The sequence below is a fragment of the Octopus bimaculoides genome, chromosome 2 (assembly GCF_001194135.2).
Source record: "Octopus bimaculoides isolate UCB-OBI-ISO-001 chromosome 2, ASM119413v2, whole genome shotgun sequence".
Lineage (NCBI taxonomy): Eukaryota > Metazoa > Mollusca > Cephalopoda > Octopoda > Octopodidae > Octopus > Octopus bimaculoides.
In genome coordinates this window covers 189,106,793-189,120,570 of record NC_068982.1, presented here as the reverse complement: position 1 = coordinate 189,120,570, position 13,778 = coordinate 189,106,793, and the positions used below count along the sequence as shown (strand labels likewise).

Genomic DNA, 13,778 nt, shown 5'->3' with positions numbered 1-13,778 from the left:
ATATATATATATATATACACACACATATATATATATATATATATGTATATATATGTATATATATATATATATATATAATATATATAAACCAAGAAAGAGACAACAAATGGGTGAGTTAATTCTAACCATAACAACCATCGATATTTCTCTCAAAATGACCGACAGACTTTGCACTTGCTCAAGATTCCTTTTGAAATCATTTTATACCAACTTTCTCATCTATTTGGATTACCACTATACATTCACCATCCACATATTTTAACATCCTCATTGATTTTAATACGGACATACAAGTACATTTATGTAAATTTATATATTATGTCTTGTGTATATGAATGCACCTATTTATGTTGTGGAGTATTCCAATGCTTTGAAATATATTGAGTGAAGATGAACTCTGACCTTTGAAATTTGTTCTCTCTTTCTTGGTTTTATATTCGTGAGGTTCTATTGGAGCGCTAATTAGTTGTGCTGTATAAGGGGATAATTAGCCCATTTATTTCTTTACTCTATATATATCATCATCATTGTTTAACGTCTACGCTTGGATAATGCTTTTTATGTGCCACCAGCACAGGCATCAGCCATGCTCAAATGGTGCTTTTTGCGTGCCACCAGCACAGGAGCCAGTCAGGCAGCACTGGCATCATCCACACTCGAATAGTACTTTACACACACACATAAGCTTCTTTCAATTTCCATCCACCAAATCCACTCAAGGCTTTGGTTGGTCTAGGGCTATAGTAGAAGACACGTGCCCAAGGTGCCGTGCAGTAGGACTGAACCTGGAACCATGTGGTTGAGAAGCAAGCATCTTGCCACACTACACCTGTGTCTTTTTCTTTCTCCCATCTCATGCGTCCTTTCTTCTCACTACACACCACACACTCATTGAAGTATATCTGCTTCATTTCTTTCCAGCCTTTGCTCTATCTACCTCAGCATCCAATGCCCATGTTTCACGCACACTTCGTCCACAAGCGCCATATTACTGTCCTTTCACTCAGAGAAACTCTTTGTTGCCAGCTGAGGTAAAAAAAACTCCTCAAACTTTCTCTCACTTTTGTTCTTTTACTGGTTTTTGAAACATCATTGCATCTTCTATTGCAAATTAGATCACCTTGGTAACAAACTACATCAGTGGTTCCCAACCTGGGGTCTTCAAACCCCTGCTGGTTTGCTAAAGTAGTACTGGGGGTCCATGAACTGAATTCAAAATTTCATATATATATATATATATCATCATCATCATCATCATCGTTTAACGTCCGCTTTCCATGCTAGCATGGGTTGGACGATTTGACTGAGGACTGGTGAAACCGGATGGCAACACCAGGCTCCAGTCTAATTTGGCAGAGTTTCTACAGCTGGATGCCCTTCCTAACGCCAACTACTCATATATATATATATATATATATGCATGTATATTCATATATATATATATATATGGATGGATGGATAGATAAATAGAGAGAGAGAGAGAGAGTGATAGAAAGATAGATACACACACACACACACACACACAAGGATAAGCATTAAAATGGGTCTGTGGGGAAACTCATTTAAATAGAAGGGTTGGTGATAACCCCTGTTGGGAACCACTGTACTGCATCATCATCATCATTGATTTAATGCCCACTTTTCTGTGCTTGGATGCATCAAATGGAACTTGTTGAGGCAGCTTTACCCTCGTCAGATGCCTTTCCTCTTACCAACCCTCACGTGTTTCCAAGTAAGGTTAGATTTGCCCCACAATGGGATATGCTTTTTGCAGAAGCTGGAAACAAATGAGCATCATTTGTATGGCAATGATGCTCATTCACAACCATCACATGATGCCAGGACAAAGAGAAGGTCACACACACATATATATACAATGGGCTTCTTTCAATTTCCGTCTATCAAATCTACTAACAAGGCCTTGGTCATCTCGGGGCTGACACTTGCCCAAGATGTCACACAGCCATGTGTGTGTGTTAATGTTTTTTAATGTTCAGTTATGATAAAAACAATTCTACATTAAGCTGATTTAAGTAAGAATGTTGTTGACAGTGACTTCAGAGTTTTGGTCAGTTAAGCCATCTTCAAACTGCAAATCATTGAAGTTAATCTTAGCTTTATATAGTCTCCATTGAGTTAAATTCTTCCTTGGGTGTGAGGTTTGAGTGGAATGGTAATTAGGTTGTAGGGTGGATTGTTATGGAGAGGTGCTTTGGAGAAATTTTTATTGATTAAGTTTGGGGTTATGTTATTGTTTAGAATTTATTCATGTAATACTTTGTAACTTTGTTCCTTTTATGAGGTGGGCACAGAATGTGTCAGCAGTTTTAATTATTTGGGGTTTTATTACATTTAATTCCTTGGTTTGACAATTTAAAGGTCAAAGGTACAAAGTCCAGTATTTTAAAACCCGTGTATGTATATTCCTCAATATATTCTCACATCACACATAGAAATTATTATACATACATATATATATATATATATATATATATATATAAATTTAATGAGAGTTTTGACGCTAATATCCATTATTATTGAATATATTTCTTTATTTCTTCTTTTCACAGTTTCGTTGATTGGCACCAAATTTGGTTCAAGTTTTTACAGAAGCATTTTTGTAATAGTCTTGCAGCAGACAGCAGAATGATGCAGTTAATAAAATCGAATTCTGTTGAGAAACTTCCCTCCAAACTTCCGTCAAACAGGCATTGTCATTGACCAAAAGAGGTTTTCTTTATAAATTCTCAGCTCCCAATAAAACACTGTTTATATACATTTCTTGACATTTTTTCTATTTTCCTCTTGTTTTATCATCATCTCAGCTATCTGAGTTGTTGTTTAACCCCAGGTCATCATCATCAACATCATTTAACATCCGCTTTCGAAGCTGGCATGGGTTGGACAGTTTGACTGAAAACTAATAAGCCGGGGCCAGACTGCACCAGGTTCTGATTTGAATTGCGAAGGTTTCTACAACCTGATGCCCTTCCTGTTAGTCTGTCTTGCTGAACTGTTAAATTATGGGGACATAAGCAAAGCAACACTGGTTGCCAAGCAGAAGAAACGCAAACATTCATACAAACACACATCCACACAATTTCCATCTACCAAATTTGGTCAAAAGGCTTTGATTGGCTTGGAGACATTGTAGAAGACACTTGTCCCATGTGCTGCTTGCTGGGACAGAACCTCATCATCATTATCATCATTTAACGTCTGTTTTCCATGCTGGTATGGGTTGAACGGTTTGACTGCGGGCTGGCAAGCCAGAAGGTTACACCTGGCTCCAGTCTGACCTGGCAAAGTTTCTACAGTTGGATGCCATTCCTAACGCCCACCACTCCGAGTGTAGTGGGTGCTTTTTATGTGTCACCGGCATGAGGGCCAGTCAGGCGGTACTGGCATCAGCTATGCTTGAATGGTGCTTTTTACGTGCCACTGGCAATGACCACGCTCGAATGGTACTTTTTACGTGCCACTGGTACAGGACCAGTCATTCAGCACTGGCATCGACCACACTTTGGCACTGAAGCCACAATATTGCAAAATGAGTGTTTTAACCACACAGCCATCCATGTACCAATACCCAAAATTTCAAAGATGGGGAGAAGGAATAAGTGTCAAAGAATTGCGTGTTCTTTGAATGGCTTCAGGATTGAACATGTGCAGTAATTAGAATCAGGAATCAAATTTTGGTAGCAGACTTTGGAGGTGGGTAGGATTACCATTTGTTCTACAGAAAGCGCACACATTTGTTCTTTTGGCTTTTTTGTTGATATTAGCAATCAATATTTCAGTTTAAGGTGACGAAAGCCAGGCAGAATCATTAGCAGAATTTCATTCATCTTGAGGTTCAGAGTTCAAATTTCACTGAGGTAAGCTGCTTTACATCCTTTCAGGGTCAATAAAATAAGTACCAGTTATACACTGGTGTCAATGTATTTGACTTGCACCTTCCCCTGAAATTGCTGGCCTTGTGCTAAAACTTGAAACCAAAATTTCAGTTGTTTGATCAGCTGACTTACTCAGTGAATTATTTGGATTGCAGTGTAAAGTGGTTGCATATTCCACAGGCATTTAACCCTCTCGCATTCAAATTACTCTGTCAAATATGATATTTATTCACATTGTTTTGAATTAATTATGCATTATCTCCATTGCATCAGGTTTCAATGATGTGATTATTTTTAGAATGACATTGTAGAATAGGTGTGAAAGGTCAGATCTGACCAGTTTGAACATAAAACAAGTAGAATATTTCGGCCATTTTAAATGCTAAAGGGTCAATTTATTTCTCAGCGCCACCTTGACTGGCTTCCGTGCCGGTGGCACATAAAAAGCACCGACTGATTTTGGCTATTGCCAGCCCCCTCTGGCCCCTGTGCTGGTGGCATGTAAAAGGCACCCACTACACTCTCGGAGTGGTTGGCATTAGGAAGGGCATCCAGCTGTAGAAACACTGCCAGATCAGATTGGAACCTGGTGCAGCCTCCTGGCTTCCTAGACCCCGATTGAACCGTCCAACCCATGCCAGCATGGAAAACGGACATTAAACGATGATGATGACTCCTCATACGCAGTGTGGAAAGACTCTCTCTCCAAAGTAACAGACATCTGTACAACTTTCTGTTGACTCAGTAGACTCAGGCTGACTCCACACCCCATACAGAAGGCAACAGTTACAATGGGTACCACACAGTGAAGTCAGATCAGAGACCTTATAATGATGAAATAACCACTCAGTCACTTCATCATTATAAAGTAGCCATTCAGTCACACTGTACACACACATACATACACACATATATACACATGTACAAACACATTAAAAGAGTCAAAGATTGAGAGCGATATAAAATTGGAGATGAAAGACTCAAATGAACAAAGACACTTTTGTGGTGAATATACATTTGGTCACATGACGCAATTAGTTAATTTTTCATAATTTAATGCAATCCAATTATCGGTTAATTTCCCCCTCCTAACTTCAAAGAGGAACCTACATAGGTGTTATAGCTCACCCACCCAGAATCATTACCGACATCAGTGAAGCAGAAATTGCTAGAACACGGAATCAAAAGCCAGTTGCAGTTGCTCACCATTTTATTCCTTGACCATTCTTTCATTGCTACGGCAATCAATTAAATTTATTCAGTGTGGACCATAATTAATGGCCAGACCAATAAAACAAGTGACCACATACATATGCTGGTGGAATCTTTGTATACAGAATACAAGAAAATAAATGATGATGGTGGTGGTGGTGGTATGCATCTACAGTGAAGGGGCGTTGCCGAGTGGTTAGAGTATGTAGCTCATGATCATTAGGTCATAAGTTCAAATCCCAGTCGTGTATTGTGTCCCTTGAGCAAATCACTTTATTTCACGTTGCTCCAGTCCATTCAGCTGGCAAAAATGAGTTGTACCTGTAATTCAAAAGGGGCCAGCCTTATCACATTCTGTTTCATGCTGAATCTCCCTGAGAACTACGTTAAGGGAATGCATGTCTGTGGAGTACTCAACCACTTATACATTAATTTCACAAGTAGGCTGTTCCATTGATCGCAACAACTGGAACACTCTGTTGTAACTGACAGAGTGCCATTTATGTATATTCATTCACACATCCTCATCGTCGTCGTTTAACGTCCGCTTTCCATGCTGGCATGGGTTGGATGGTTTGACTGAGGACTGGCAAGCCAGAAAGCTGCACCAGGCTCCAATCTGATTTGGCAGAGTTTCTACAGCTGGATGCCCTTCCTAATGCCAACCTCTCCAAGAGTGTAGTGGGTGCTTTTTACGTGCCACTGGCATCGACCACACTCGAATGGTGCTTTTTATGTGCCACCGGCATGGGAGCCAGTCAGGTAGCACTGGCATCAACCACGCTCGAATGGTGCTTTTTACACGCCACCGGCACAGGTGCCAATCAGGCGGTACTGCCATCAGCCACAACAACATATAAAAGAAAAATATGTATCATTATTATCAACACTTATTTCCGTTTTTCTTCACAGATTTTCAAACTTCACATTCTTCTACTTTCACTTTCATTCTTCCTTGTGTGTGTGTGTGTGTGTGTTGCATTTAATTGAAAAAACTTCTCATGTAACTCTGAGTATCAATCAAGTCTAATGATTAGTTACACAAAAACTCTGAGTTATTAGAACAGTTCATAAAAGTTTTACAGCTTCAATAAAACATAAATTTATTCTACCTTTGGTATTCAAGTACCATTTCCTCCACCTTGTTTTGCACTTGGGTATTTACCTGCATGTCTATAAACATAGATACACTCATACCTGTATGTGGCTGTGTGCAAAGAAGCTTGCTTCCCAACCACATGGTTCCAGGTACAGTCCCACTGCATGGCACCTTGGGCAAGTGTCTTCTACTATAGTTCCGGCTGACCAAGCCTTGTGTGTGGATTTGGTGGACGGAAACTGAATGTATGTATATATGTGTTTATCCCCCCACCACCACTATTGCTTGACAACTGATGTTGGTGTGTTTATGTTCCTGTAACTTAGTGGTTTGGCAAAAGAGATCGATAGAATAACTACTAGGCTTACAAAGAATAAGTCCTGGGGTTGATTTCTTCAACTTAAAGTGGTGCTCCAGCATGGCCACAGTCATGGCTGAAACAAATAAAGGAATAAAAGAATATATATATATATATATATTTATATGTATGTACATTTATAATATATATGTGTGTATGTATGTATATTTATAATATATATATGTATATGTATTTATTATGTATGTATTATTTATGATTATATATTTATGAATACACTGTACATTTATTTTATTTGATATATATATACACACATATACATACATATATATACATATACATACATATATATACATGTAAAAGATGCTCTAAAAAGAAACAATTTCAGAGGCGGCAAATTAATGGACTAATTTATGAAAGTAATTAGAACAGTTACAAGCCCAGCTAATTAGGAAGAAAATTAGTGTAGATGAGAATCAGGACAGAATACAAGTAAGATCATCTTGTAAATGAAATAACTTCATAAGAAGTGTGTGGCTGAGGACAAACCATTTTATATGTTGTATTCATTGCTTAGGAAAACAGCTTTGAAGCAGGGTTTGGTTTCGTGCCATAGAAGCCATGTACAAAGATGTTATCATCATGGTGAGAGATAGTTACAAAGTTTTGGAAGGAATTTGGCATGCAAGTAGGTAAGTGTCCGTCAGGGATTAGTTCTCAGCTCCCTCTTGTTTATTAGTGTTGTTTAACCCTTTCGTTACTAACCTGGCTGAAACCACTTCTGGCTCTGTAGTACAAATGTCTTGTTTTCATAAGTTTTGAATTAAAATCTTCCACCAAACCTTAGTCACAATTTATGTTCCTAACACTAGCTGAATGACAACTAAGTTATTTTACTAAATCCTTTGTTATATTTAAAATTAATTGAAAGAAACACAGAGCATCTCAAAATAAATACAGTAAAGTAAAGGTTAAGCTATGCCAAAGGAGTTCAAGAGTGGCTTCTTCTTTGTGCCAAAGACTGGGTTTTCATAGTTGAATCCTTTTCACCAGACGGAATGTCTTCTCAGCTGGTAGGATCAGATTTATATTGACTAATGACCTGCATGACTAGTGTGTGTGTGTGTAAAATCGTCCACAGAGGAAGGGATACCACAAAGAACGTTGCGTATTAATGTCCGAGTACTGCTGTAGTATGAGGACCCATACGGCAGAGACTCCATTCCTCACCCCACCCCACCGCTTCCATGCATTCCAGGAGACCTCCATTTAACTTCTCCCACGGTTCCTGTCGTCTGCTGTTAACAAAGCCCAGCAAGGGAGATAACTCCCTAGCACTAAAACCTTTAGCACGTCTCAGAATATCACACAATTATAAGAAAATTCCAAACACCAAAAGCCAAGACAAAAGTAAATTTATCTCATACAAAAGACTTGCTGGAAAAGTACACAGAACTTGGCCACCTTCTGAGGAGTGTCTGCGTTCGTTATACAGAAATGGCATCATCATCATCATCATCTGAACTTCCTCCACCCAATTCTTATTCTAGAAACAATACTTTCAGAGCATCCTCCACCATTTCTAATTTGGTCACCTAGGTAACAGAAACTATCTACAACCTCAAGAGAGCCTCCTGGGCATTTCAGAGAATCTAAGTCCTGTGTGCTCTCAGTGCTTATTGTTCCTGCATATCTACCACACACAAAGGTGACCTTATCTTTTAATCTACCTGTGATTCCACTGCACCTCTTAGGTGTCCATAGTTTACACTGGGTGCAGCGAATGGAATTACTTTCAACTCCTTTCCTACATGTGGAGCAAGTGTACATTATTTACATTATTTACATATCGTCCAACCCATGCTGGCATGGAAAGCGGACGTTAAACGACGACGACAATACGTACAGACATATATATATATATATATATATATACCGCCTGACTGGCCTTGTAGGGTTTTCGAGCGAGATCGTTGCCAGTGCCCCTGGACTGGCTCTTGTGCGGGTGGCACATAAAAGACACCATTTCGAGCGTGGCCGTTTTCGTGCGGGTGACACGTAAAAGCACCCACTACACTCTCTGAGTGGTTGGCGTTAGGAAGGGCATCCAGCTGTAGAAACTCTGCCAAATTAGATTGGAGCTTGGTGTTGTCATCCGGTTTCACCAGTCCTCAGTCAAATCGTCCAACCCATGCTAGCATGGAAGGCGAACGTTAAACGATGATGATGATGATGGATATTTGTCCTCATCTTGTTTGTTGTTAACCCATTTTTTTATATATAATAGAATATAAGGATAAAAATCACGTTAATGATTTTTTATCAGGTAGTCAGCATGCAATAAAAATTTAGAAGTAATTTATATATCAAATTAATAATTATATATATATGTATATAATTATATTAAGGGAGCAAGGACGAAAAAAACGACCTATCTCCAACATGCTTGAAAATGCCAAGGCATTCAGATACTACCTTGGTCCCTTAATGTAATTATATACATATATATATAATTATAAATTTAATATACATACATATATATATATATATGGTAAAGTTTATTTCCCAACATAACATGGCAGTCCTGACTACAACTATGCTACTATTTTTTAACCCTAGGAAAACATCTTTTCCAGCTGGTTTATCGACACAGTAAGCAAAGAGGCTTACTACTCCCTTCTAGCCTTGCTTACAGTATGTCTAGGACACAGATCATGAGTCGATCAACCAGATGGAAAAGATGTTTTCCTGGGGTTAAAAACATAGTAACACAATCCTATGCAGGACTGCCATGTTATGTTGGCAAATAAACCTTACTATCCATTACAGTTACAACATAGATCTCAACCAGAGATTTTAAACTAGTTGTTTTTCTCCTTATACATATATCCCCAAACAGTTGAAGGAATCCAGGGTAGAGGGAGACCCAGGAAGACATGGGATGAGGTGGTGAAGCATGACCTTCGAACGTTGGGCTTCACAGAGGCAATGACGAAAGATTGAGACCTCTGGAGATATGCTGTGGCTGAGTTCACAGCTGTAACGTATGTCAGTGTTGTATAACCAGTCCACTCAAAAGTACCTTGGATCGTAGGGCAACATACCGTACTTGAGGAGATCTGTTGAGTCAAGTACATCAAAACCAAAATCAAATGGAAATTGTAGTTGTGATCCCCATGCCGGTGGCACATAAAAAGCACCATCCGAATGTGGCCGATGCCAGTGCCGCTTTGACTGGCTTCTGTGCTGGTGGCATGTAAAAAGCACCAACCGATCGTGGTTGTTGCCAGCCTCCTCTGGCACTGTGTCGGTGGCACGTAAAAAGCTCCAACTACACTCTTTGAGTGGTTGGCATTAGGAAGGGCATCCAGCTGTAGAAACACTGCCGGATCAGACTGGAGCCTGGTGCAACCTCCTGGCTTCCCAGACCCCAGTCGAACCGTCCAACCCATGCCAGCATGGAAAACGGACGTTAAACGATAATGATGATGATGTTCTGTTTCCTGTTATGCTAAGAAACGGTGCACACTTCCAGAATTTTCAACTAAAGTCAAATATAACGAATTACTCCATTGAGTTGTATTAGTTGTAATAATGAAGTCAAACACCAAACAGTGATGTTTTGAAATCATTTAATACACATGTTTCAGGTTTGTATAATAACAGGAAATGCATCCATTACGTAAACCTTCCTCAGTCAAATGTCTTCCTTATTTTATATTACACAAACTTGAAACATATGCATTTAAGAATTTCAGAATGTCATTATTTGGTTTCAGTTCATTATTACAACTACACACACACACATATCAGTAGTTTTCTAGCCTTCCTACCTAGCTTTTTCCATTCTTATAAATTCCCATTTATTATGTAAAAACAATCGTTTATAACAAACACAACCATTGTATTTCTCTGTTATTTTCTCTCTTACATTTTTTTTAGAATTTTCTTTCATTCTGTATCTTTGCAATTCAATCCAAACAAGACAGCTTCTATGTTTGTCACTCCATCAGCAAGAAACAGCAGCCAGGTTTTTTTGTTTTTTTTTTTCTGAAATAACTTTCGACCATCTTAAAAGTAAGACTAATGAGATCATGTAGTTTGTGAAACTACTTTTGAATGAAGGTCTATTTGATAAGAACTGACCCAGGGCTAAGCAACACCAACAACAACAACAACACTAAACTACTTATATAAGTAATTAACACACATATAATGAATGTAGCTCTTAGGTTGGCCATCTCATGGGAACCATTAATACAATAAGATATATTGAAGAAAAGTGTTGTGAGAGACGTATTAGCGGTTGATTGATGGAGCAAACATCTTGCATTCACAATGTCAGACTCATATTGCAAAGAGAAGGAAAATGAAAGTCCTGAGAGAGAATAATGTGTTATTGAATATAAGAATTACTCTTGTAGATTCAAGCATGGCAGTGCAGTTAAGAAAATCGCTTAATATCCATGTGGTTTTAGGTTCAATTCCACTGCACAGCACCTTGGCCAAATGTCTTCTACAATAGAGCTTGGCCAATGAATAACTTGTGACTGAATTTGGTGGACAGAAAATGTGTGGAAACCTGTTCATCAACATCATCCTTTAACATCCATTTTCCATGCTGGTATGGGTTGGACGGTTTGACCAGGGATGGCAAGCTGGGGAGATGCACCAGGCTCCTGTCTGATATGGCTTCGTTTCAACAGTTAGATGCTCCTCCTGATGCCAACCACTTTGTAGTGTGTCTGGGTGCTTTTAATGTGCCACTGGCTCAAGCGCTTTTGCAATATATACATACATATCACGGTGGTGCACCAGCATGACCGCAGCCACTTGGCTGAAACACATAAATAAATAAATACATATATATATATATATATACATACATATATCCAGTACTGCCTGACTGGCTCTTGTGCCAGTGGAATGTAAAAAGCACCCACTACACTCACAGAATGGTTGGTGTTAGGAAGGGCATCCAGCTGTAGAAACTCTGCCAGATCAGATTGGAGCCTGGTGCAGCCTTCTGGCTTGCCAGACCCCAGTCAAACCGTCAAACCCATGCCAGCATGGAAAGCAGATGTTAAACGACGACAATGATGATGATGATATATACATATATACAAACACATATTTATATAGAGACATACATACATACATACATACATGCAGATTAACATCTCTATCAATGAACTAACTGTTTTCCCTGTATCCGATGAAGAATGTTACAGGTACCTTGGGTCGGATGAAAACATATCTTACGATGGCACCTGTAATGGGACATGTATCACTAAAGAAGATTATAACCAAATAAAAAAAAATATGGACCTCAGAACTCTCTGCATTCAATGAAACCGTGGCCCACAATGTGTTTGCAGTGCCAGTACTCATACCAACATTTGGGCTGCTTGATGAGATCTGAGCCTTTGATGTGAAAACTCAGATGATGCTAATCAACTTACATAATTTCCACATCAACAACGACATTGACCGTTTCCACCTAAAATGAAAACAAAGCAACAGTTGCTGAACATTGATCTGAAATGCCTTTGAATGTCGTATCCTATCCCTTCAGCAACATCTTTCAACCACCAAGTGTCGAAGTGCATCCCTTGACCAAGTTGGCACACATGAGGCTGATAACATCATGAGACTTAAAAAGCAGCTCCTTGAGCAGCATTCCTTATCTGATAACCTTAAATGCATTCCCAAAGAAGTCGCATGACTCTACCGCAACGTATCATCAGATGAAAGGATGAGCCTATGCGAGCAGAAGACCATGCATGGATATGTTACTAGAAAGCTCCAGAGTGATGGTAACATCGATCCTCAAAGCAGTTTATCAGGGACAAAAGGCCGGATTACTACCTCCCACTTTGAAGGGTATGCATTTGCAATCCAGGAACAGGAAATATCATCCAAGTACCTGATGCACAAAAGGGATAGTGATGCAGGAAAAGCAGTAAAATGTGACAACCGATGCAGACTTTGTGGAGTCAACACTGAGGATATCACCCACATCATAACCAGTTGTCCGAAAATGTCACAACCATATTATTTACCAATGAGATATGATGTTGTAGCTAGGACCCTCTATAATGAAATCCATCGGAAGGATAATGTCGAGGACAAAGAAATAAGAACCCACAATATGGTAGAAGCCATAGCCACTCGTAATGAAAAGGAATACTGGTGGAATGTACCAGTGAAGAACTCAATAAAGTGTAAGCTTAAAAGACCTGATATAATGATTTGGGATAGAGAAGAGAAACTGTGCACGGTTGTGGAAATTATCTGCCCAGAGGATGTTAACATAAAGCTGAAGATCAGTGAAAAAGAGAACACCTATGCGGAACTATTGAGAAATCTGCAGTTACTCTATCCAGATTACAAGTTCACGTTTATACCTGTAATCATTAGGGCCCTGAGATATGTAATACACTGCCTAAATACCAATCATAATAAATTAGGGTTCTCAAAACCAGAAAGGAGAAAGCTAATTCAAAGACTACAGATCCAATCCATCACTGGAACTGTAAAAATCTGTAAAACTTTGCAGAAATTTATCATTTAAATATATATGAGTATGTCTAGATATGCAACTATTTGCATGACGATACATACATGAAGCAAAACATACAAATCTGCACAAATACATACAAACAAAAAATACCCTGTTGATGTTGAAATTCCAGTGAAGGAGCCTTGGATCTGGGTTAGAAACCGGCTCTTTTTCTGTTTGCAAGAAATCTTGAAATAAAACTGAATAATGATATACATATATGTATATGTATGTGTGTGTATATATATATACATACATACATACATATATATGTATATATATATAAAAATGGAACAAAAACGGAATAGAGGGCATTAAAACGTTCGGACAGATTGACGATACAAAGGCAGACAAGAGAAACAACAATTAGAAGGACAGGCAAAAAAAAAAGATGGGTCATTCGTGGCTTTCTTTCCTCAGGCAAGTTCTAGAGGTCACGACCATTTCGGGCAGTTACACTTGAGATGGTTCAATCTGGTTGTCCCCCAAAAAAGTCTAAGCTAAGAGCATTAGACCCCTTTGTAAGAAAGCTAGCGAATGTGTACGGCAACAAAGACACAAAAACAAATAAACAAACAAAAAAACGGAGAACATTATACACAATTATGAATACAAACAACAAGAAATAACAACAGGCGTCTTTTGACTGAGAGCGAATCAAATTGAACTGGAGTGTATGAAGTGAAAGCCTAA

General features: G+C 38.8%; 1 non-coding gene across 1 annotated transcript in view; it reads left to right on the top strand.

Moving 5' to 3' along the window:
- The window catches only part of LOC106880413 (uncharacterized), a 6,057-nt gene extending 3,279 nt beyond the window's left edge, over positions 1-2,778 (top strand). Inside the window, exon 2 of the transcript XR_008263506.1 lies at positions 2,571-2,778. This is a non-coding gene — a transcript (uncharacterized LOC106880413). The remainder of the gene's footprint in view (positions 1-2,570) is intronic.
- The last annotated feature ends 11,000 nt before the right edge of the window (positions 2,779-13,778 follow it).